The 13,030-nt window shown below is 40.0% G+C and overlaps 1 protein-coding gene across 2 annotated transcripts in view; it reads right to left on the reverse strand.

The window, feature by feature from the left end:
* The window catches only part of rassf7a (Ras association domain family member 7a), a 28,943-nt gene that overhangs the window by 6,589 nt on the left and 9,324 nt on the right, over positions 1-13,030 (reverse strand). The window contains exon 1 of one of the 2 annotated variants that reach the window (XM_008312338.3): positions 11,691-12,113. The exons of the other annotated variant lie outside the window; for it this stretch is intronic. The gene's annotated coding sequence lies outside the window, so the exon portion shown is untranslated. Of the gene's footprint in view, positions 1-11,690; positions 12,114-13,030 lie in introns of those variants that run through there. 2 annotated transcript variants of the gene reach the window in all.

Raw genomic sequence — 13,030 nt, forward strand, 5'->3', positions numbered from 1 at the left:
CACATTTTCAACAAAGCAGGTAGGTCAACATTTTTCTGAGAAATAACACGTGAATAGGTTTAAATGGGTCATAATTAAAGAAGTAACCAACATTTGCTCTGATTTATTAAGGTACAATTTATGTTCAGTTGTATTTATCTAATCTAATTTGTGACAACTTCTTCTTTTTTCTTTTTTTGCAAAATATAATTATTAATATTATTCAAATGTTATGGGCTAGCAGCAGAATGTAACCTTTAAGGCATTCATCTATTAATGGCATTTATATATCTATGAATGAAAATACTTTCTAAACTGTTGGAGTTCATGTAGCTGACACACAGACTCCGACCAGAGGGATTTTAAAGAATGTATCTGTCCTGGTTTCTGCTGTATCATAACAATGTGTACACAAACATCTTCCAGCTAAAAATGTCACCCTCCCGTGATGTCCATTCCTGTCCCTCCTGGCTGTTGAAACCAGATAATGTGCACTAACAGGAAACAAACAGGTCATGTGGGTCTCAGGTTGCTGTCTATTCTCTGAGACGTAGGTAGAACAGCAGCACTGAGAACCAGACATCCATCCGACCCCAGCTCTTGTGTCTCTTCTCACTGAAACTAAGACACAACAGATGGGCTGGTTGTGTAAGTAGGCTCTTGCTCACAAAGCACACCTATGACATACAACCAGGAACAATTGTTTGTAAAATAGAGTGATAGATGTCCAACTGTAACATAGTACGGGGGGTTCCCAAACATTTCCATGCCTAGGCCCCCCAAACAGAATTTGTTTCTGACCAGGACTGCCTTTGCAAATCCACAGACAATGCTACAAAATATGTAACTTTTGAAATGTATTTTCTTACTTATATTCACAACTCAATAATAATATATTTGTTTTGCATAAGAAAATTATTATCAAACATGCGCTAGTTAGCTATATGCTAGCAGAGCAGCTTGATAACAGGCACAAACTGCCAGGTCAACACAGAGTAAGACATTGTCATGCCGGAGTAGCAGATGTCACACAAGGTGCACTCAGGTATGGTGGAAACTGGAGAATCCGATAATTGCAGATTGCAGTTTACGTTTTACACAGATCGGGCCAAATAATTATAAGAACTTTTTTTTTTTTTTTAATGTTGGGTCTTTTTTTCTTATCTTACCTCCAATTTTCTGAAGAAGAGAAACGAAATATCCACTTCCAATAATCTAAATTGAAACGATACAAAATGAATGAAAATAAAGAGTTTAGAGTAAGCTGAGTAGTCCTTACTGGATACAATGTTCCTCCTCAACAGAACTGTGTGGAAGTCAACATGACAGATATCTTGAGAGTAAGTTAGAGCTACTATAAGGAGTTTGGTTTCGGAGTCAACATGTAAATACTGTGGACAGAACAGTTTGCATACTTCATGACTTCAGAGTCCCTGTGTGAACACACCCAGTCTAATTCCAACCACTAGGGTTATCCAAAACACATAATTTCACCCTACATGTCAACACTCCATAACTCCAAACCACACCCCTTTCATAATTGCTCACACCCCTACATCCCTCTCCGCAACAACAAAAACAATAAAGGCCCCACTTTAACTTTCAGCCACTGTGCCATGAGACTCTTGAGCTTCAGTCTGCCATGAAGTCTCCAAAGACGAAAATTTACACAGATAATTAAAAAAATATTAGGCGCCGAACAACGGCTGGAAGCACATTCATAACAGACAGCCTCATTGTACTGGGCTGACAGCATGAGAGGCAGTCAGCAAGTAGGAGACAGCCATAAACGGATAGAGTTTAAAAAGTCAGTGATTGGAGCTGTTTTCTAACCCACTCCTCTGCCTTTTACCACTCTATCTGTCCCTTATCAAATGCCTCCAAACTCAGCAACTGTGACTCAGGGCAGGTGCAGCTAATATTACAGTCAGAGACAGAGACACACAAATGCATGCTGCGACCTGCCTCTGTGCCCCTCTGTCTGAGAAAACAACATCTTTCTGTCAGTTGATGGACACGGATTAGAAGCTTCCTCATGTCAAACAAAACTTACAGCAACAAATAAAGCAAGGTTTGAAAAAAAAAGGTGTTCCTGTAGTTATGTTGTCATCGAATTCCTGCTCAACTTAAAATCAAGCACGTCTCATTGTAGAGGCTCAGGAATATATTTACATGCCTCCAAAATGTAAAAAAAAAAAAAAACTAAATAGGCATCCACAAGGCTGCAAAGGCACACCTTAAAATTTCTGTCAAAAGTTCAACATAAATTATTTTTAAAAATTAAATAAGCTCTTGGAAATCACTTAGCTACTCCGTGATAACTTTAGCATTTCAGCAGCTGAACCCTAGCCTTATGTACAGTTTACTAATTAGCGTTTGTGTCTGTGTGTATGTGTATGTATGTGTGTGAATGTATAAAGATGCTTTGGATACGGGCCGGGCAACAGTTGGTTGTATGACCTGTCGTGGAACATTGTTCTTACGTCACCATGTGTGCCTATCTTTATGAGAGCTGGACCCAGCCCTGGCTCTCACATCCTATCTCTGCAGCAGCAGAGAAGCCTAAGAACAATGGCAGCACTAAAGGGCAAAGTGCATATATTACAAACAGCCTCAGATCAAACCTGCGATGGCAATCATACACAGGACACGAGCAGAGAAACAACAGCCCCGCAAGTATCAGCTGTGGCAAGATGCCCCCAGACAGGGGTATGTAATGCATTTGACGTCAGTGTTAGAGGACAATAAACAGTGTTTAAAGAAACTGTGCTCTCTGTACCACTCTGCTCCAGGTTGACATAGACATCCAAACACTCAGAAAGCCAGTGCCATGCTGGTACAGAACAGCTTGGTCTTATCTGTACTGCAGAAACGCTGCCATTGTTCTGGCTCCACATTCAGCAGACAGCTTTGTCTTTTTGTGGTCTCTGGATAACACGGGGTCATATGAAACGGTGCGCTTTGCCAGCTTTTACTGAAATTCTGCTGTGTTCACACAGTGAGAGACTAAAAAAAGACAAAACAGATACTTCTTTTTGTCCTCTCTTATCTCCTGCTTTGCATTCTTCTGTGCTCGTCCTCCTCTGCAGTTTGGTGTTTGAACAGCAGCGAGACCCAAACAGTACATAAAACAGAGGGTTTATCCTAAAGGTTCAAAATGACTTGTCACCTTGTGTAGTTTAAAAGGCTGACAAGTAAGAATCTCTGATGGGAATTCACCGTCGCTTGGAAAAGTTTCTCATATCCAACCATCAAGGAAAACAGGTGCTTATTTAATAAAAATCTCTTTCACAGGATTGTTCAACTGGGTGTCTCATTTCAAAAGATTGTATCTTGATAAAAGTAAAAATTTGCCCCAAGGAGTGAACTGAACAACTTTCTGTACAAAAACAGCTGCACAAATATATCCTTGGGCACAATCTGAAAGTATTTACACAAGATTTCAAATGATCTACAGTCAAATAAGCTTTTTAAAGGCCTTTATATACATATTTTTTAGACCAATCCAGTGAAATCGTGAAGCTCCCAAAAAGAACCTGACCTCCATGTATAAGTGGTTCTTAGCAGGGCTCCAGAGTTCGTCGTCAGACAGTAGGGAGTGGTTGAATGGTCTGAGGAATATAGATTTAAGATGTGAGAAGGTTTATTGGATGATGTTAAAATTTAATAGGTCTCAATGCCATCTCACCATTTAAAAACAAGACAATTAGCTTCAACAGTATCGGATATGGCAGTAAAATAGAGTAACAGCAGACACTGCCGGCTAAATTACTTTGTCTGAGAAGCAGTCTGCTCTCAGTCTGCCTCTTTGTGGTGGCGGCAAAACTTCTGTTCTTCAGCCTGTAAAAAAGACAAGCTGAGTTTTGGTGGGAGGTATTTTGTGTGTGCCAAACAAACCATTACTAATTGCTGCTTCTGGACATTAGCATTTTCTTATGAATAATGTATATTTATTTGCACAGTCTATTAAAATTGCTTTTTTTCTCTCAGCAAAAGACCAAATGACCAACTTTTTGAAAATGTGTGCCCTCTAAATGTGTTCCTGCTCTATTGACTTGTAAATGACTCAGCACAGGGGAATCAGTAACTAATAAGCTTTGCTCGTCATACTTTCGTACGGGGATCTGTTGCTGCAGCCTTCAGCCATCTCCATTATAATGATTGGCCTCTCCAAGTGTGAAATCCCAAACAGAATGAAATTGGTGGTTTAATAATCCAGGGTATGACTTTGCCTACAGATCAAGGGCAACAATAGGCAGCATTGATAAACAATTATGAAATCAAACTCATCACTACAGCCGTGCATTTTGTCCCGCTTCGTTTCGTTGCATCACATCCACACTTAACACAACCTATTTAATCCATATGCATGAAAGTGATGACAGATGAGGCTCTAAAGGCTAAAGTTGTTTTTCACCATTTGACCTAAAAAGGACCTCAAATGTCTGCAAGGAGTCTGGCTGTCACCTGTGGTTGTCACTACCACAACAGTTACCCTGGTCAACAACAGCTCTTACTGTGAAATTCTAGTCATCCTAAATCTTTCGTACAGATGGGAGCCTGACCTAAACAACAAAAGGGAATAAATGATGAAATCTGCAGAAAGTGTGTACCTACTCAGAGCACAAAACTACCTCCCCCTCCTCTGCAGGGGGTGCTATAAAATAGTTTAATGCCCTTGTACTCTAGAGTGAAGCGTGCAAATACCACATTTATAATCTATAAATCACTCAAACAACGGGTAAAATAATTAAATAAAATTAAATAATAAAATACTCAGGACTTGATAATCTTTAGCATTTAACAACATCGAGTTACATCCCATTTAAATTCAAAAACTACAACCACTACATTTTCTTCAGTGTGCCCTGCAACCTTCTTGTGTTCTAATGCTTCACTTTTAGCCTCCATTTCCATAATATCGGAATAAACTGAGATATGATATGATAAGACTTTATAAATCCTACACCAGGAAATTCACATGTTACAGCAGCAGACTAGACAAATAGGAAAAGAGATATTAAAAATAAACACAATGTGTGTCACACATTATGACATAGATGCCCTTTTTAGCAATCCTTGCTGTTTACTTAAAAAACAACACATGGTAAAAAAGGTGATTAGCAACACAAATTTACAGCAATCAAGCAGAAACGCAAAAATTAAATTAAAAAAAAGGCAACATACAGTTAACGTGACAAGTTAAAAAATGTTACCAATAAAAATATATATATTGACTTTTATTCTGTAGTTATTTCTGTAGAAAATTGCTGTATATTCCTCACTTTATATAAGAGTCTTAATCTTCCAAAACATTTACATACATTATTTAATTTTTCATTAAAAAGGCAAGACTCTGAAAAGCTTCGGTCAGAATAGCTTACGTGGTCCAAACGCGATCTATTCACATACTCATACCTGGATCACTGCTCGTCCTGCACTTGCTTGCGTCTATCCCAGAAAATGAGTGGAGCCGAGTGCATTAGTGATGAGGAATGTGTGTGCTGACTCATCCACCAACAGCATAGCTTCTAATGTGTGAATGATAAAGCAGGATTGAACATAGCCTTCAGAAAAAAAAACAGACAAAGCTGGCCTCCGTTGAGAGCTTGTCTCTGTACGAGTGCTACGACTGCCTGCAGGCAGAAGCCCTACAAGCACAGGAGTAAGCATTGTTAGGTGAAGCCTGAGAAGTAAGTTCTCAGAATGCTGATGGGCACCCATGTGAAATCATATACTTCCAACCTTAGTCAGCAATGCTGGCAGGGAAGCAGGACATAACTCTTTTCCCAGCCACATTTATGTGCAGATACGCAGACAAACAGAAAAGTATAGACGATATATATCATTATGGCCAAAATAATATGTTCTGTGATGGCTAACAATAAGCTGAGTAATTATGCTTAATTTTGAACTCAAGCAACGGGCGACTAAAATTGAACCCAATCATTTTAAAGGATACAATTAACAAGGAATGGTAGGAAAAATTCGTAACCTGAAATTTACCATCGTCAGCCATTTATAGCTGTCATGTTTGCAGGTGTGTTGCTAATCGTGTGTTGGGTGAGATGTTAGGCATCCAGTTCACTTCAGTTTCACGATTTCTAAGTTAAATGGTTTAATCTTCCCTCCACGTCTACTGACGTCAATCTTTCGCTTTTCAGTTTGTTTTTGTATTTTTTTGCACTTTATTGTGCAATATGTATATTTTCTTGTTTATTATGTATATTTTTTCTAAAGGTTTACTTTAATTTTAGAGTGCTCTTTGCCTGAGTGCTTTTTGCTTTTTAGTTCTTTTTACTCTATTTATTGTGTTAACTCCTCTTCTCTCTTTTTCTGCACTGCCACTGGCTACTGTACTAGTATGTTTCCCCCAAGGGGGATGAATAAAGCCCTACTCTACTCTACTCTACTCTATTTTTTGTTAAATGCTAGTATGCTAATAACTAGCACCCGTTGTGATTCCTTTACCTATAGAGGTAATACAAAAGAGATGTTTTTGTCAGTGACTGATATTTGTTTGTTTCACATTATATCACAAAGTAATTCAACATCATACATCATACAGCGTATACTGGGCAGCCTTCATGTGAGCTGCAGGAAATAGCATGGCCACAGGGGGAAAGAAATCAATGACTTTCAGTGGGGAAAAAAAATACATTTAACAAAGCTTGACAGATACTGGACATATATCAGCCACACTCAGTATATCCTATTATGTCCTTCCATGGGTGTGCTAGAGGTATAAGTCCACTTTACCAACTCTGGTAAAGTGGTTATCAATCCATGACAGAGCAGGTGCTCATTTCTGCAAAGTTGTCATGATAATATTACCAGAACAACATAAACCTCCAACAAAAAGAAAGAACAAACCCATCTGGTAAATGAATATTTATACAGATGAAAGTTGAAGACTACACCCAGCTCCCCTCCCGGGACATCAATCTGAGGCCATGGACATCAAACGGCTAGTTCACAAACTGCTACTATGGATAATGCGATCCAGTCACCACTGGATTTGATTAGATTGGACTTTGAAACTGGAACCCATAACTTCTTGGGTGCGTCACGCTTTGAACATCTGCCAGAAAGTTTGACGGAAAACTCCAGGCTGTACAGATTAACACTGAGCATAACTAAGGTAGGTCATCACCTCTTACATGCTGACAATATTTACCCAAGGTGTTACAGCATACCTACGCACTGGAGAGAAGATACAAGCAAACACAACCACTGAATAACAGAGATGGAGAAACAGGGGTAGCTTTGAGGCCTTCAGTTAACCTGTTGCAGTTTAACCACAGAAAAATGCTGCTAAGAAAAGATAGATAAGATTGTTATCTTCTCTTTATCTTCTCTCATTCCACAAGGTAAGTGAGCAGACAAACAAACTGGAATGTACTTCCTGATATAGGACCATTTAAATGAAGGCTTTGTATTGTTATATATGTTGACTTTACAGATAATTTTGGTTTGTTCCAAAAAATAAGTTAAACTGATAACACACATTCGACTTTAGCCCTTTTTTTCCACAGATTTCCAGTGACAACTTTCAGTGTAAAAGTTTCAAACTCAGTCCTAAATATACTTGTAAAATACTCAAAAGTACAAGGCTGGAATCAGTAACTCTTTGATGTGGACCACGAAGCTACTTTTATAGGGAGGTGTCCCACACAAGTCTCTCCCTGCCTTTCATTATTGTGAGGAGGAGTAACCATCATGTCTTTCAGAGCAACGTGGAGTGAGCTAGGACAGATGAGATGAGTAAGGAACAGGTAGGAGGAAAGGACGCAGATTTAAAGTGGTTCCCAGTACCCCAGCAGCACCTTTGGGAATAAGGGTGGTATATCTGCCTGCCACTGCCAGAAAATTGCCTTTTAACTCTCTGACTCAAGATCACCGTGGCGATCTTTGGCAGGGACACTCAGGCGTAAACACACAAAACTAGCAATGACACGGCTGAGTTTACATAGTGGAGATAAGTCTGCCGCTTCTGGGAACTGCTAAAACTAAAAAGTGGAGAGCCCACCTGTGCTTATGTGGAGGGGGAGATTAAAAATATGTCCAATATGTCAAATGAAACAGTTCTATGGAAGTTGTTTTTAGACAAGTTAGACTATTTACTGTGGAACTGCTACCTGGGATGTAGAATAAAAAAACATGTTCTCGTCAAATTACCGTAGGTTTTTCGCTGATTTCTCTTAACAGGTCACATTCAGTTACATTGGAGTGGTGGAGCCTGGGGGGCATTCAGTCATTAATGGATTAGCAGGCTGACAAGAAACATCTTGTTTCTATATGATATGAATTTTTAAAATAAAGCACCCACCGCATTGCTGCTCTTTCATTGCTCGCTATGTTTGATGGCATTTTGTAATGTACCTGCCTCACCACCATTATCTAAAAATCTTTTTCTCTTGGCAGTGCTGTACTGTACATACCCAGGCACTTGACTCAGTGAATTACAAAGGTAGCAAAACTAAACGAGTGAAACCCATATTAGTCGCATACAAAGTGAAATTTACAGAAGTCAGATTCCTACACTAATGAAAAGCTGCAGGGTAGACTGGATTATTATACTGCAGCTGCACATTCTAATTCTGCACTACATTCTTTGCAAAAACTAGTTCATCAGGGAGGCTTATGTTCAAGTCTGGGTGGGAAATTTTACTTTCATCCTGAAATGAATTTTTAACTATAAATATATATTTTTAAAAATAATTCTAGAAAAGAACACAGAATATGGGCTTCACATACTCAAGGTGTTATAAAGAGGTGAAGATTTTCTGATACTAAAACTTTATTTTCATTTTGATGAGTGTTGCTCATGTTGCTCTGGACCCTGCCTCTAAGCATGTTATGGGCTGTTAAGATTTTACATCCTCCACATTCACATTGTCTTATTTAATCAGTCATAACAAAGGAGGAATTAAACACAATCCATAAAGTAAAGAGCTTGTGCCTTTTCTATTTGCACTTTTACTCATCAGTTTACATATGAGCAGCGGTGGCTGCCATCTGCATGTTCTTGTTTTGCTTCTAATATGCTTGATCAAACACATCTACCTTCAAAGCCGGCACCAACGTCATGCCTTTCAGCCTGAGAGATGAGTCTGTCAAACCCACCTGCCTCTATCTTCTCCTGCCTGTTCTGCTGAATTAGGAGTTCTAAGCCCTGTGGCAGACATTTTCTCTCTCTTACCGGCGTCTTGACCCCCCCTGTTGGACCGGGCCCCTTGGCAGAGGCACCCTGTTATTTACTGTCCTGAGAGCTCTGTGAGGCGAGTCCACACAGCATGGTTGATTGTGCAAGGGAACAACCTGCTGCTGAAGAACACATTTACGGACAAACACAGTCACATGATCATCCCAAAGGGTCAGAGGGGGTGTTCACACTGGGCAACCACCCAATAGAAGAACAGAGAACCATGAGAGTCTGAGGTGAAGGTCAACCCCTGCTTCACACCTGCAAGTTTTAAAACAAGAGGTAAACAGGAAATATGAAGCTAAAGACTTGTTGACATGATAGGACACACAGATAAAATGGCCACAGGAAGCTGCATGGTTTCACTAACATGACAGGCTGAGTCAGCTGGGCTCACTTTTACAAATATGTCCTCAGGTAGGCTTAGTCACTTGAGAGCGGATATTTTTTAGAACACTAAAAATGTTAGTAAACTAGTAACAGTGTAGAAAAGTCAGTTTACACCAGGTAATTCCACCTAGGGTAATTTCTTTATAATTTCTAGAAAGGACCTAAAGGTGTGCAGATGATTCTGAGCAAAGCAAGATATTTTACACCACAAAAAGAATGTGCTTTCAGGTACAAAAACAAAACCTCCAAATCCCCTACTTCCTGACTGTAATTATGGTGCTTATGGCTGACAAACTACAGGTCTGCTGTATTTACCTTTCCCTTCCCAGAAACAACAGGTAAAGTAAGGCCTGTGTTGGCTGGTCTGGATGCCAATTTGTTATTGGTTCCAGTAGACAACAACACAGTAGCCTTCCTAGTACAATAAAACCACCAGGAGGGAGAAAGCTACTCTGTCAAATATCCTGAAAGGAAGAATTTTTTTTTTTACAAACTCACAGGAGTAAAGGTTTTGCTCCAGAAAACTCCAAGTAAAGTTGAAATCTTTAAAGGTTGTACAGATGATTTCATAAATGAAAACTGCGTTATCTTTGAATTAGAAATAGAGGAAAGAGACAAAATGAGGGGAGGGGAGGGATTCAAATGTGATGCATCGAAGTTTGGATCCATTTTTTATTAGTGCAGTTTGCTTTCATTCCTAATGGATCCAAGATACGAGCTGTACCAGAAAGTACTGGCTTCTATCACATTTCAAAGTCAGGGGACAGGAGCACTTGAGGAATGACAGCAAGAATGGCAAGTGGATAAAGCAACACATGGGAAAGAAGGACAGCTACAGGGAAATCAGTGAGGAAATTGGTCTAAACTCACATCCCAGGGATACTCCAAAACCAAACCAGACAAACTTAAGAGTTCACTGACATGTGCAGTTTCCCCAATTACAACTGACCCAGAGTGCATTCGAAGGAGTTAGTCAACATTCCTGATAGGAACAGTGAAAATAATTGCAGCATGAAGAGTGCCTGCTCAGGAGACGTCTCATGGATGTGCACAGATGAACTTTTTTTTCTCTAAGATACAAAATAGATAGATAGATAGATAGATAGATAGATAGATAGATAGATAGATAGATAGATAGATAGATAGATAGATAGATAGATAGATAGATAGATGGATAGATGAATGGATGCAGTTACTCATCATGCTGACACTATCTCTACTCACTGACAGAGTGAGATAGAGCAACTGACAGATATAACAGAGATAACACAGTTACACGGACTGTCCAACTCCCACAATCTGTCAGCAGGCAAAATTGTCACCTCCTAAGGGAAGGGTGTAGTGGGTTTTGGATTGACCAATGTCCCTGATTTGATAACAAATTTAGCTTGCTAATGAGCCCTGAGGTCCATTATATCAAACCTACCACAGTAGGAACACAGTGAGGCACTGGCACTGGCATAATGATGAGTCAAAGTTTAAACACAGTGAAAGAGGATCAGTAGGTTTGAGATGTGCAGCACGTCAACGGGAAAATGCAGCAGGAACACAGCAAGTGAAGTGAACTCTGCCTGTGCTCTGGATGGATGAATGTTTAATTCAACACTGTTAAAAGGAGCAGCCAGGGTGACAGTGTGGCCACGTAAGAAATAGCTGGTACTGACTTGTTTCACATATTCGTGAACCTGGTAATGTTCTGGTATGCAAAATTGAACACGACAGCCAAAGTCAAAGCCACGCGGGCGGCGCATAACACACACAAGGGGAGTTCAATAAATAAATAAACAGATAACTTCCATTAGATTTAATTTAACCCAAACAGGTTTGAACCCTTTAGTCTCACTTAAGTGTCGCGTCTAGTGTCAACAGGTACGTATGAAGACACAACTCAGCCTGGAGACAGAACACAAGATTCCCTTTGTATTTCTGCCACTCAAAATACAAAACACAAGCACATACTTATTATCAGTCATAATAGCACCCATTATACACATGCAGGGACAGACAACACAGCAGCAAACAGAGTTGCGTCCTGTCAGAGAAACTTTTTAACACCAACCCAACAGCAACTTAACTAACATTCAAATGTATTTCTAAAAGACGCTCACACACCTACCTGGGTGAGAGGACCTTTTATCCTGTAATCTTCAGGGAAATTTCAATCCCCTTAGTCTGATCTTATTCTCTCTGTCTCCTGTCACTTACTCTAGAGCTCTGCCACCTCTGACGGAGCAGCTGAGTTGTGCAGCTGGTGTTCCAGGCAGAAAGTGATCTACGTATGTGTCTGTGAGGGGAGGATATGTCCAGTCTCCAAAAGGCAGCCCAGCGTGATTGTGTAAGGAGGTTTGGAGAAAACAGAGGCACATTCCACTTGCCTCTGTGGCAGTGCTGTCTCTTCCTGCTGCCCTGTGAACGCACTTCTCCTGAGTGTCTTCACCACTGCCGGGATCTGAGAGAGGCTGGGTCTCTCTCTCTCTCTCTCTTTCTCTCTCCCCCCCTCCTCCTCTCTCTCACCCACACAGAAACACACCCTCCTTCTCCCTCTCCCTCTGTCTCTCCCTCCCCCTCTGTCTCTCTCTGCTGACAGATCGCGTACCTTCCCTTTTTCAGGTGGTTTTGAAGCAGGTTTCGTCTTTCTCTCTCTTCATATCAATTTTCCCCACATTTTCTTGTGCTCTACTTTCTCAGCACACACAATGAGTGGCCTGTAACACAAGCCAAAGAAGAGAACAAATGTATATGAAATTCTTTGCGTACATATTTATTTGCAGATGACTGTTCTGTTTGTACAATGTTTAACCTGAGGCAGAAGTCATCCTCCCTCTGGCTTCCAGTCACATGAACAGCTGATTACACAAATGAGCCCATCAGGTGATTCTCTCTTTCCTTTTTCCTGGAATGAGGTCATAGTCCAACAGACCAGGTGCAATGACAGCCTTGTTTGTGTGTCCGGATCTCACTACCTGCTATGACTTACGAATGAATACTCAAAGGAAAAGGGAAATTCGAAATATCAGTTAAAATAAAAGTACACGCTGATATGCTAATTGGGAATAAGAGTGTGGTATTCTGTATTTATGGTGTGGATACATATTTAACCGGTTAAGACAATAACTAAACAGGTAATAAGGACAGGACTTATGTATAGAAAACATAAGTCTGTAACATGAAACAGATGGAATATGAAGGCAGCAGCAAATGAGAAGGTAGAACCAGAGAGCTAGATATTACTTATTATTACTTATTACACTAAAAAAAGGTTTTGACAAGGACATCTTCCTATTGCACAACTGAATGACCTTCACAGTTTTAGCTCTTATTGAAAAGCTACAATCTTACTTTTACAGCTTTTAAAACATGATAAGTATTTGGTGGGAAAGTGGTGAGTGACCTTGCCTTGCAGTGAGAAGATTACTGGTTGTAGGTGTTTTCTGGTTGTGTAAGTGTAAGTTTACA

Source organism: Cynoglossus semilaevis, chromosome 6 (assembly GCF_000523025.1).
Source record: "Cynoglossus semilaevis isolate Cse_v1.0 chromosome 6, Cse_v1.0, whole genome shotgun sequence".
Lineage (NCBI taxonomy): Eukaryota > Metazoa > Chordata > Actinopteri > Pleuronectiformes > Cynoglossidae > Cynoglossus > Cynoglossus semilaevis.